Here is a 13,549-nt window from a genome sequence, read left to right as displayed (position 1 = left end):
AAATATTAGCAACTCTTCCTTTTTCATAGAAATAGAGCTGCTTTATTTCATTTGCTTGGAAACAGTATCTGTTTGCTCTTTTGGCCAGAAGCAAAGTGGTAGAGTCACAAACAGTCCAACAGTGACAAACAAAAACCAAAACGTTATGCCTTGAGGGATTCTATCTCATCCCAGCTTTGCTGGTGGCTGAAAGCTAACCCACATCATCCTGGCTGACTTTTTGGCACATTCTAAGCATCTGTCAGGTACACTGGTAGTTAGTCTTACTTCAGATACAAACGATAGCACATACAATCAAAATTCTTGGAGTGAGGAGATGCCAGTTATAGCTCAAAACAATATCTGTAATTCAGTCTGTTACATGGGAGACCTGCAGAAGTTCAAAACTTGAAAAAACATGAAAAAAAATACGAAGTTAGTATTTCACAAACTCTTTTATTTTTAAAATTTGAACATGTTTCCTTGTTAGATGATCCCAGCCGACTGGGAACAAGAAGATCCCATTTGCATGTCCACAACAGTCATTGTCATCATATCTGTCATATGACAATATGACAAAGGACTCTCTGTCTTTACTTGCTCTTTTTTTTTCTTGTCCAGAGCAAATTCCAGAACCAGAACCAGCCTGTAAAGGGACAGAGTGAAAGAGAACTAACTTATGATGAGAAGCAGCATTAGCTGGGGCTCTCAGTGTGCTCCAGGCCCTCCCAGGAGTGTCCAGCTCCCCCAGCAGCAGCACCAGCACTCTCCCAATGACACAGTTAGCTGGGCAGTTTCACAGATGAGTTTTTGCATTCAAATTTCAGAGTTATGGTTGATATGGAAACCAGCCAATGGCACCTACCACTGATTTATATACCAACCCCAACCCTAATTTCCTCTGGCCAGGTTTTTAGTTGTCATAAGCTGATAAAATCCATGTGGGTGCTGTTGTTTGTCATATGAGCTGGAAGCCTGATTTTTGTTTTACTTTTATTCCAAGTCCAAATGAAAATATTTCATTTACTTATGAGTTTCACTATTTAAGTACTAAATATTAAAACATATTTCATTTTTATATTTATCAAAAATACTAGAAATGAGCAACCTATTGAAAGGGAAGGGAATAATTAGTGGATTTACAAATTTGAAATATCTGCAATTCTGTGACTACTGCAAGGCACATAAAGCCTTGACTGGTAACTTAAATATCCTATTCCAAGAAGAATCATTATTTTGCCTATACACTTTCTTTTTTTTTCCTTATTCCTGCTCTGTTTGTGGCTGCTGTTTTCCTAGCATGACATCATCATCAAGCCACTCCACATGTCAGGATAGAATTCAAGCATTCTTAAATTGAGAGTTTGTTTTAGGGAGGTAGTCAGCATCTGATGTTTAACAAAGTTACAACTGTTGTGAAATATACTTATAATACCAAAATTTCCTCATATGCAATGAGTGGGGGATATTTTGACCAAAACCAGTATACAAAGGAGCCAATGTTTTTGTGTACTTAGTGATTAAGAAGAAATCTAGTTCAATATGTGTCTAATCCAAGCAATTTTTTATCAAAATTACTTGTTAAATAATGAAAGCATTTTATTTTAAAATTATAATTTGTTTAAACTGTAAAACCAAATGGAGCTGCAGTACAACATCCTGCCCTAGGGCATCAGGTGCCTTTCTCTAAGTTCATTTGGATAAACTCATTACAAACATAACATTTCAGCTAGCAGTCATTAACTGAGATAAAAAAATTCTTTTAGGGGATTACAGCTTTTTAAAACTATTTAAGTAAAATGGTTATTTTATTAGAGTTTAATCACATCCCTGGAAAGGACAGAAATGTAATCGCAAGGCTAGGGTAATTAAATATTGTAGGAAAAGCAATTTGTAAGAGTCCAGGGCAGTTTCCCTGGCTGAGGGTCAGCAGGACACCTGTAACCAGGACCTCTCCCTCAGAGGTACAGCCCTGCAGGGCTACAGCCAGCAATTGTGGCACTGGGATCAGCAGGGCCATGGAGCTGAGGGCTTCTGTGAGGTCTGCAAAGCTGAACCCATGACTGTGTGCACCCCAAATTCTTTGTGACTTGCCCAATTGCTCAGCCATAAAGGGAAGGTGTGCCAGGAGACACTTTGGACAGGTGACAACTCTCACTTTTTAACTTTTAAGTAAGAAGAGAAGGTGTCTGACCATGTCCAGCAGGGATACCCCAAAGAGAAATTTAAACCCAGATGTTACAGATGTACCAGCCTAACTTCTCTGATGGCATGAAGAACTGTGTTGAATAACCCCTATGAGATTGGTAGTGCATGGAAATTGTGCTTTTCTTGCCTGCACACATTTGCAACAGAAATTCCCTTAATATCTTCCTTTTCACAACAGAATCCTACTCTTTTGTGACTGAACAAAAGCAGAAGACAGCTTAGGGAATTTCTTTGTCCACAATGCCTGAAAGCAGTAAAGCTTTTCTGGAGATTTCACTCTGCTGCATAGGAACACCCATTGCTCACTCCTGGGTTTATGCTCTCTGTTGACCTTTCACCAGAGTCACAGAACCACAAATCAAGGGAGGAGATAAACCCAACAATTCAGCACCAGGCAGACTGGGAAGGAAATGCTGAACTCTTGATTCACACACTGGAAACTGCTGTCTAATGTGATGATAAGGATCTCCACCTCCCTAATTGGATTTGATACTGTTAATATTGTGTATGTAAACAGAGCCACATGCTGCCTGTGCAGCTCCTTACTGAGTGTGCACAACTACTTCTTGCACACTCCATCCATTGGATTTGCTTTGTTTTGATCACTGTATGAAAGCTTCCATTAGTTACAAAAGCAGTTCTAACCCAGAGCTCCCTACTGCTGCTATTTTGAGCATATAAAACAGATCAGGTGTCACACAGCACAAGGGACATGTCCAATCTAGAGACAACCCACTCCTGAATGTCACACTGCACTAGGGACACTGGGGGAAGCAGGATGAGGGAGCATGGATAACACTGGAGCAGTTTCCCTTCAAACTTACTGGGAAGAGTGAAAGAGATGAAGGAATGGGGGAGCACACATCCCATTTGTTTTTCTCCCCTGAGTTTCAGGATGGAGCATCTCAGTTTCTCCTGGGCCTAAGCCCCACAATTAAACAGCAAAGCCCAACAGACCTGTTGCTTGTTCTGGATGGGGCAGAACTGGAAGAGGCATTTCTGCCACCCATGTGCTCCTTTTAAACCCTTGTGGAGCACAGAGGTTCCACAGTGAGCTTCAAAGAACCTCTTGCTGTATTCCTGATTCCTTTCTAAAGAAAGAAATACATACAGAGGAATTTGGGGCAGCTTTTCACCTATTCCTGGCAACATCAGCGTTCAAAACATGTTTTCAAAGAAAAAAAGGGTGTCATTAGTCAGCCTACATAAATCATTGCTGCTCAGTGCAGTTAACCCCTGCTGTGATACAGCCCGTCTGCACCTTGCCATGCTCTTAAGCACTTTTTTGTTATGCTTATACACTTCTGAAAGGGCTTTGCAGAGGAGCCAAGCTGTGGTTTCTGCTGATACCATAACACTGTTGTAATCTTCTACTGCTGATACAGATGTTTCTTTCAGAGAGTGAATCACTCTTCTGCTGAATTGGTGCTGAATGTCACAGGGGTCCCCCTTGCATCTGCTTGGATCCCTTAGGAAGTGTTGGAACACCCTGAACTGTAGAATCTCCTATGGACCAGCAGCTACAAATGCACTTCAGGTCACTCCTGCTATCTAAAACACAGACTACACACTCAGAGAAACATCAGTCTCTGGGGTCCTGCAGAGAGGAGAAGACTGTGATACTGAGGATGTGAATTTCCAGGTTTGATAGTGTGTATAAGCTAAGAATGAAGCTGCATGACAATGTGCATTATGAAGTATAGAGAGATGTGATGAATGGGAAATAATCTATTAATAGAGTTCTTGGCATTTTTATTGGGAAAAAAAGGTATTTTTTTATAATCAAGCTTGACAAATTGCTCTCATTTTTGCAAATCACAGCAACTGATCTTTAGAAAGGAAATCCTGATGCATGACCTCTTTTAAACTATCCCTGTATCCACAGTGGTGGATATTTGTGTTTTGAAAAACAGTTGTAAAACTGACCTGTAAATGTGGGAAAAATCTTCCCTTTCTTTAAATAGACTCATGGAGCTAAACATGAAAATAAAAACCAGGTGGAATTAATCCCAAGTTAAATTGATACTGGACCAAATAAATAGGATTGGGGCCATTATGATTAGGAGCCGTATTTGTGCAACACAAGCAGATGCTCAGTAGAAGGAGGATGATTGTCCCATGCTGCCCAGGCAAGGGAGTTCCCCCAGCAGCACACTGAACCCAGTGTCAGGCAGGGAATATCAGAAATACTCCATTGTCTTGCATATAAATAAGGTTCCTTTTTAATTTTTATACTTAAAAGGCAAGACAAATGCACCAATGTACTTTCTAACCATGAACATGTGGGGGATGTATGCTGGGAGATGATGTTTTGCAGTAGGAGGTTCATGAATCTCAGAAAAGTTAGGAGGAATGCATTAGGGCCAGCACAGAACACAAGTGTGGCAGAACACAGCATTGCAGAACTGGGCTTTATGTGTGCAGGATGTGAATAGAATTGGCTACAGGTCCTGATGCAGACACAGCAGACATGTCAAAGAAATTCACATAGGTACAAAATGGAAGAGAGATCTGTAGAAAAGTACTCTTCCTCTCTTTCCTCTTCTGGAATCCCCCAACTTTTCTGTCTGTTTCCCAAAAAATACTTCAGAACATAAGGAGTACTGAAGTGCTCCAGTCCAGTCACCTTTTCTAAGCCTTTTACATTCATGACATGGCACGATCACTTGGTGGATCAGAGCAAATCACCTGTTAGAGGACTTGCAGAATTGGGTTCATCAGGGTGTGTCTCTGGGGCTGGCAGGGGGGAGAGCCCAGCTGCACTTGGCACTGCCTCAGGGCTGGCCCTGGGACAGTCAGTGGGGCCAAACCTCTCCTGTGCCCAGCCCAGCTGCCATCCTTTGTCATGCTGCAGCAAAGAATCCCTCAAAATCCCTGAATTTAAAATCCCTACATTTAAAATGCTGCTTTTCTCCAGAGCTAATGTAGGGTTACTTCATGCTCTGTTCCCAGCAACTGGTTCAGTCCTATACAGAGAGCAGTGAATAATTAACAATTATGTTGTCCTAATATTAGACTAGTCCTGAAATTTTAGGATAATCATTCAGTGGTGAAAAACTCCACTTGATAATTGGATATGGCATTCTGAACCTTGGTAATGTTTATGCTACTCTATAGTTTACATCACAGTTGGCTGCTTAAATGGGGATTGATAACTTCCATGCAAATAAAATGTGAGACATTAATTCATTGTAATGGGACTTCAGTCATGCCCTTTAAAAAAATAACCACCACATATATTGCAAAATTATCCATATGAAAGCACTGTTATTTATAGAAGACATAAAGGGATGTACTCCCTCTGATTGAGGTAACATGAAAGGTTTTTCCCTTGTGATTAAAGTAAAATGAAACATTGACGCTTCTTCCACTGAAGCAGAATGTTACATAATGACCAATTTCTGATTGTTTCTAAAATAACATTAGTGGTATTACTCATAACCACTCAAAACATGAAATTGAGTCCTGGAAAGGAAGTATTTCTTTACAATGCCTAATGAATTTATAGCTTGTTTCTGGGTATCATGATATTTTTAGATCATAACCATTAGAACTGTTTCCAGACAAACATATGATGACTAATTATACAGGGACCATATGATGATTTAAGTCTTACTTAGAAAATCCAACCTTTAAATCATTCAATTCCTGCCTCCAAGAAGAGGATGACAGAACAAAGCTAAGCTCGCAGACATTGGTGGGATTTTGTGTGGTGGTCTGACATTTCAGTGATGCATCAAGCACAGGAAAACACGAGACCTGTTTGTCTGTCCTGTCTCTTGCAGATGAACACTCCCCGTTGTTTCTAGAGGGGTGAAGTTTAGTTACAAATGAATGAAACAATCTTTCTGCTCACTGCAGCTGGTAACTTTGTAGCACTGGAAGGTTCTTCCGTTTATGGAACTTAATGATGGCTTGAAAATCTATGCAATGTTAATTAGCTGTTCTAAGATAAAGACATACCAGTCACTGTCTGAAACTGAGGGCGGTGTGAAGTGCAGGCTGGGAGTCCTGGAGGGCAGAGTCCTTTTATACAGGCAAGAGAGACGGTGAAGTGGCAGCTCCACCCTCAATTTGTCATCTGTGTGCTCACTGTGACGTGAACAGGAATGCCCTGGCTCTACAGGGTGCCTGACTGATGCTCCCTTGGATAAGATTGCAAGGAGAAGGAAATGGCCTCATTATTCTGGTGGGCACCAATGATATTTTAACCCCCTTCAATAACGACCAGACTCTGCAGGTTGGCAGCAGCCGGGTGCTGATTTACCTGGAACAGGTAAAGATCTGCACCCCTGGTCAGCACTGCCCCAGAGCTGACATGTCCCCTCTGTGACACGGCAGCCCACGGTTCTGTGGTTCCCAGGGAACATGGATCACACACATTACAGGAGCAGCTGGGATGCTCACAAGGAGGTGTCTTCACCCAGTTCAGTTCCCAGTTTTGTGTTGGTTGAAGAACTGTAATCCTTTAATCAGCACACCCACCGTGAATGCACAGCAGAGCACACACTGGGGGAGGAAGACCTGCAGCTTTGCACAGAGGCACACTTGGAAAGCCCAAGGCCAGGTTCTGGATCCTCCTTGACTGGTCACATTTACATGGAACCAGCTGCTGTGGCGCCCTAAACACCATCAGCCACACGAGAGCGTCTCCACTGCCCTGTCAGGAGAAAGAAATGCCTTGTGCAAGGTCAAATGGGAAGTCTGTGGCAAGATAAGGAATGGAACCATCTTCCAAGTGTCAAGCATTGTTCAGCTTTTCCTTTGGCTATGGGTCCCTTCTTCCATGGACATCTTGTACATTTAAGTGGATCTTTTAAATTAATAACATAAGCCAAGTGAAAACACAGCAGAGACACCCAAAGGCTGGGTAAGAGCATGTACTAATGACTGCAGAACTGAGATCCTGAATCATGACCACTGCTAGGTACCCTCTAAATAAACCTCTTTTAGCATCTTTCCTAAGCAGCTTTTTCTCCTTACAATGCACAGAGATATGATAACTACCAACATTTTTTTGCATTTTATCTGTAAACCAAAGCCAGAAACCATGCAGGATGTGCACATCCCGACAGCTGAAACAACAAACAGGAGAAGGAATTACCTGTTAATTGACTTTTTATTTTTACAATGAAATACATCAGACCAACCCAGGAAACAACAACAGCAGTGTTTGTTTCCCACATGTTGGAAACATCAATAGGAAAAAAGGACACTGGGTAACATAAACTGCAGCATTGTTCCACCTGTGCTGCCAACAGATAACAAACCAAGTGCTACCTTTTTGTCACCACTGTTCTCAGATTTCCCTGTTTTAGCATAGCAGCTGGACACTCAGTCCCAGCTGCTCTTTGAAAGAAGGATTTAAAAACAGAAGTTTACAGATTTCTGGGGCACCAAATAACGATGACCAAATCCCTCTGTTAAACAGAAGCCACCACTACACTTGTGTGCTGTGGTCAGTAAACAGAACTTGGGCATTCCCCCCACTATGAACCCACCATGTACAAATATCTGTGGCCACAGGATGCAAAACCCTGCACAGCCACCTCATTCCCAGTCAAAAGGACACTCAATTACAGGAAGCCATCAAGCTAGGAGGCTCAATAATATAGGAATGCTACCAAAAAAAAACCCTAAAACAGATTACAGAAATGCATGAACATTGCTTGCCAGAAGTTGTAAAATACTGGAAATAATGCTAATTTGAGGAAGGAAGAAAAGGTATGCAAAGAGAGCAAAGCACACTACTTTGAACAAAATTATTTAGACCATCAAGATAAGAGAGGCTACTGGCTAACTCAGATATACAACCAAGCTGGATAAATGGAGAAAAAGACACATTAGGAATTTAGGTTGGTGAAGTCATTAAAATGAGTCACATAAGTCTTCATTTTTCTTATCCAGTAGTAAAAATTTAAATATATCCATGGTGGAAAGCAGTTAAGATGTGCACATTGTAGAGCACCAGCACAAAGGCAGGCAGGCTGTTGGACAGCAAATGAGTGCAGAATAACATGGAAGGACTGAGATATTGTCAGTGTAATTCAGTGAGACACCACTGAATATACCACTGGGTGCACCACTGCACACCCCTGAGTGTGAGTTCAGTTTTCTATAACTGCATCCCTCACAAAGAATTAGGGGATGTGATGCCTCCAGCACCAGGCCACCTGATCCCAGGTGTTTCTTTGCCATTGCATGTTCCCCTCTCCAAGAGTGAAGGGCAGAACAGAGGAAGTTCAAAAAATAATCAGTTCTGAGAATAATCAGTTAAAGTAAATCTTTCATATAAGAAATTGAAAGACTGAACCTATTTGCTACAAATAAGCAGCTCAATAACTTGATGAATATTTCCTCTACTAAACACTTTCAGAAGCATAGATCTACACAGTGTATCATTCATGGTATAAAAACATAATTACTTCTTCCAATTATTTTAAAATTTATATTTTATATTGATGAATTTCTGTATTTGTCTCATTAGTAATAATGATAGAATTTTTTCAGAAGTTTATGTCACTGCTAAGCTCAGGATGCTTATGTTATTCTAACCAGTTGTCATTTACTTTTTTGTGTTTATAGTTCTCAGTTATCTTTACATGCTTCTCATTATTAACTGTGGATTTTTACTCTGGCAGAAGAAATTCCCCTAAAGTTTCCACCAAAACCTTGAACTAGGGCACCCTGATTATTTTTAATTAGAAGATGACAGTATGCGATCTCTAATGCCAGTGTGCACGTTTTGAGGGTACACTTTGCTCCTCAGGACCTTGGAAACGTTCTTAAATTTTCTAAATCAGCGATCTCTTCCTGACCCTGGCGTTGGCTCGTTTGTTCTGACCCGCTGCCCGGCGGCGGAGCAGAGCCCCCCTCCGCCGGTCCTGCCGCATCCGTGACATACAAAAGGCAGGAGATCTCCAAGGAGGGGCAGCTCATCACCATCCACGCAAACACCTTCTTGAGGTATTTTATTAAACTGCCCATCTAATTTCTGTCCTCCCACGCGTGACCCGGAGGATGCGAGCGCTCCGCAGTAACCAGGCGCGCACCCGCTTGTCAAAGCTGCGTTCTCCGCCGAGCCCGGGCGTGGCGGGGCCGAGCCCGCCGTGTCCCGCACGGCTCCCGCGGCGGTCCCGGGGCGCGGCTGGGTGGGATCGGGGCCGCCCCGCATCCGCGCCCCGCGCCGGGGATGCTCCGCCGCCCCCGCCGCCCCCGCCGCGCCCGCTGCGCAGCGCGCGGAGCCCCGCGGAGCCCCGCGGGCGATGCTGCCCCGCTCCCGCCCCGCCGGCCGCCGCCTTACCCCGCCGCGGGGCCGGGCCTGGCCGCCGCCCGCCGCCTGCGCGCCGCTCCGCGCCCGACCGGCGCCGCCGCCGCCTGCGCGCCCCTCCGCGCCCCGAGCCCGGCGGCTGCAGGTGGGTGCCCGGCGCGGCGGCTGCGCAGCGCGGCCCCGGCCCTGCCGGGCACGCTGGGACTCGTAGTCCGGCGGCCGCAGCGCTCGCCGCGGGCACCGGCACCGCGCCGCACCGGCAACAGCGGCGGCGGCTCCAGCAGCGGCGGCTCCCGCAGCAGCGGCCCGGGAGCCCCCGGCCAGGCCGCCCTGCCTTCCCCTGCCCCCCGCAGCCCTCTCTGCTTCTGTCCGCCCCAAGCCCGCAGGTGAGGTCCCGCCTGACCCACACAGTCCCTGTCGCCTGTGCCTTGGCACGATGCAGCCTGAGCCTTCTGTCACCCGCGTGGCTCACGACAACAGAGCGCTCACTGTGCCTTGGGCGCACTGCCAGCCGCGGCCACCGCCCCTGCCCCGGCACAGCCCTGCCCCGAGCACAGCCCTGCCCCGGGCACAGCCCTGCCCCAGCCCTGCCCCAGCACAGCCCTGCCCCGGGCACAGCCCTGCCCCGGGCACAGCCCTGCCCCAGCCCTGCCCCAGCACAGCCCTGCCCCAGCCCTGCCCCAGCACAGCCCTGCCCCGGGCACAGCCCTGCCCCAGCCCTGCCCCGAGCACAGCCCTGCCCCAGCCCTGCCCCGGGCACAGCCCTGCCCCAGCACAGCCCTGCCCCGGGCACAGCCCTGCCCCAGCCCTGCCCCGAGCACAGCCCTGCCCCAGCCCTGCCCCGGGCACAGCCCTGCCCCAGCACAGCCCTGCCCCGGGCACAGCCCTGCCCCAGCCCTGCCCCGAGCACAGCCCTGCCCCAGCACAGCCCTGCCCCAGCACAGCCCTGCCCCGGGCACAGCCCTGCCCCGGCACAGCCCTGCCCCGGCACAGCCCCGAGCACAGCCCCGGGCACAGCCCTGCCCCGGCACAGCCCTGCCCCGAGCACAGCCCCGAGCACAGCCCTGCCCCAGCACAGCCCTGCCCCGAGCACAGCCCCGAGCACAGCCCTGCCCCAGCCCTGCCCCGGCACAGCCCTGCCCCGAGCACAGCCCCGAGCACAGCCCTGCCCCAGCACAGCCCTGCCCCGGCACAGCCCCGAGCACAGCCCCGGGCACAGCCCTGCCCCGGCACAGCCCCGAGCACAGCCCCGGGCACAGCCCTGCCCCAGCACAGCCCTGCCCCGAGCACAGCCCCGAGCACAGCCCTGCCCCAGCGCAGCCCTGCCCCGGGCACAGCGCTGCCCCGGGCACAGCCCTGCCCCAGCACAGCCCTGCCCGCGGTACCCGGTCAGCTCCGGGCACACGTGTCGCCAGCTGATCCCGAAGAACGCGGTTTGCTCCTCTCAACACCTGCTGCCAACCGAGCCAGCCAAACAGGCCCTGCAGCAGAACCTGCTGGCCCTCACCCGAACCAAGATGTGTCACTCCAGGGAGCCACTTTTGGAGTAGAGGGTGCTGACCTCTGAGACCATTTTTGATATTTTTCCTTTCTCCTGTTAATTAGTGTTGGCAACTCAATTTATATTTTTTCTATTATTCTATAGTAAGGTTAATCATTGGTTGAAATTGGAAGTAATATTATTTAAGTGAACCCCTTTTAATTAAGCATGTCCATAAATTAATTTATCAGGATGCTTTCACTGGGTGTTGTGATTTAGTTAAACAGAGGCCCTTGGTTCTGAGCACTAAGTGATGAGTCACAAGCAGCAGAAAAACTGTTCCAATGATTGGGATGTCTTTAAGTTTCATTTCACATTGGCAGGAAAAGAAGACATCGCCTTATTAAGAAGCAGATGCTGCACTGGAGTCGAATTTTCCTACGGAAAAAAGTACAAGTAGGAAACACCAAACCCCGCCAAACACTTCAGGTGTCTGTGGCAAGACTTAGAGCAGAAAACTCAGGCTAATATGAGGGGCTGAAGGGTTACCATGGGTGTTTTGCCACTGCTGCTAAGGAAAACACCTGTATCCACAATAATGCGCAGTGTAGAAAAATCCTCCAAAGCTGCAGTTACCTGCTTGGAACCTCCTTGCCTCAGACTTCTCGTAAAATGGGATATCCAGCCATAAGTTAACAGCTTTTTTGCCAAACATCTAAAATATCATCAGACCAACAGAAATAGGAAATAATCAGATCCATTTATTCTGCAGTCTTTCCCTTCCCCTCCCTGCCTTGAAGCATTCAAAGAAAACAAGGCTTGCATCTGTGATTTTGTTTGTTCAGTCCCAGAAGCATCAGGCAAGCTGAACCAAATTGCTTTGAAATCTTCTGCCCTGTAACTTGGTGGCTCAGGCTGAAGAGCAATTTGTTGGTTTGGTGGTGGGGTTGAAGCTTCCCTGCAAATGGGTCTCATTCAGCCATGAGACAGAAATGTGGATTTAATTATTGACACAGATCAAAACCTCTTTTGGGATTTAATCTTGATCTGTAGGATCAGGGCTGGAATGAGTCACTCATAATTATACAAATACTGGGAAAGGGAAATGTATGCTATCTACACAGAGTGAAAGTTAACATTAGGGTGTTTGCTTTTTGATAAACTCATACAAGTTTTTTCACTCAGATTTTCCTGTCACGCCTTAAAATGTATTTATTAAGCTGATATGAAGGAAAATGAATCCTCCCATGCTGACTTTCCCATCTGCATGCTTTATATCTGATGACAAATTCATTCCATATCCCTTTCTGTTAAAAATGTAACAATCCTCTGCAAAGAGTATAGAGTTTGGCTGAAGTCAATATTCTGCTCTTCTTTGTGGTTTCATGTTTCTTCCTTCCTTATACTTCATGCATGGAATTTGCAGTCAAGGAATCAGAAATATGATCAGTTTCTGTTTAAGAAAAGGTGCAGGTCACCTGTATTTACGAGGCATAGCAACAAAGCCATACACAGTAAATAGATTAAATGCAGATGTACTAGATAATCCTTCATTCTTCCCAAACTGCAACTTTACAAGACAAATGTATTCAATACAATTCATGAATCTGAGCTCTATCCCCTGTCTGGGCTGCAGGAGATCCCATTTATGGGCTATGCCTGCTGTGATACATTTACATCAAACAACTGTGGCCACCTGCACTGACCATATTTCCCATGTGTGGGATTTCCCAGGCTGGCACATCTGAGATTGTAGGGTAAGGCTCCAAAGCTCTCATTTTTCCCCTGGCAGAACCTTTGCATAACATTTTGCCCACCTAGCCTTTTGATTAATTTTATTTTTATGTGTTTGACCTGTTGAAAGAAGTGCAGTGGCAGAGTAAACACCCTAAGGATATAACATATAAGGGGACAACTACCCTAGAAATAAATGTACTCCACTCTGGGGGATGCCTTTGAGAGCTGGGATCCTGTGGATCCCAAAACAATGCATTTCCTGGCTCAGCCTTTCCTACACCCAGTGTCAGTTTGTTTCAAAGGCTCTGTGGTGAATGCAGTGTACATGTTTGGCATTTTTTCAACTCTGTCTAAACTGGGCTTACTGCCAGCAGGTTGTACCAGTAAATCATTAGCTGGGGCACCCAAAAGCAGGTTTTATTTTGCTAAACTATTTGTAGCCAAAATGTGGTTAGTTGTTTCAAAATGTTTGTGGCATTTTTAAAATAAAAAGCCACAGGGGCTGTTGTTTTCATCTGGTTTCCTTATGACACAGCTTGTAAGACTTTGCTTAATTAATTCCTGCTAGAACTGGAGCTTGTCTTCTAGACAACATCTGGACTTGATTACTGTGTGGTGCATGTTTTGATCTCTCCCCTTAAAGACCAGATACTGATCAAATTCAGTGACCTGTAAATAAAACCCCCTGGTTCGATTCCTGATCAGCAAATTTCAGGCCTAGGGTAGAGAAAATAATTTACTCTTGCCCAAATGTAAAATTACTGAATTGGGGAGATACTACTGAAATGCCCTTGAAAGAAAACCAATCTATGTTAGCAGCCTCCATTTGTAAGATCTTGATAGTTCAAGCCTTAAAATGTTGGCCAGCAGCATTT

General features: G+C 46.0%; 1 protein-coding gene across 2 annotated transcripts in view; it reads right to left on the bottom strand.

The window, feature by feature from the left end:
* The window catches only part of LOC131088872 (tropomodulin-2), a 34,759-nt gene extending 25,222 nt beyond the window's left edge, over positions 1 to 9,537 (bottom strand). The window contains exon 1 of one of the 2 annotated variants that reach the window (XM_058033250.1): positions 9,491 to 9,537. The gene's annotated coding sequence lies outside the window, so the exon portion shown is untranslated. The remainder of the gene's footprint in view (positions 1 to 9,490) is intronic. The other variant, XM_058033251.1, reaches the window with a different exon arrangement.
* Between the last annotated feature and the right edge of the window lie 4,012 nt (positions 9,538 to 13,549).

Source organism: Melospiza georgiana, chromosome 13, assembly GCF_028018845.1.
Source record: "Melospiza georgiana isolate bMelGeo1 chromosome 13, bMelGeo1.pri, whole genome shotgun sequence".
Lineage (NCBI taxonomy): Eukaryota > Metazoa > Chordata > Aves > Passeriformes > Passerellidae > Melospiza > Melospiza georgiana.
The sequence above is the reverse complement of the archived record's forward strand: the minus strand, read 5'-3'. Positions and strand labels throughout refer to the sequence as shown.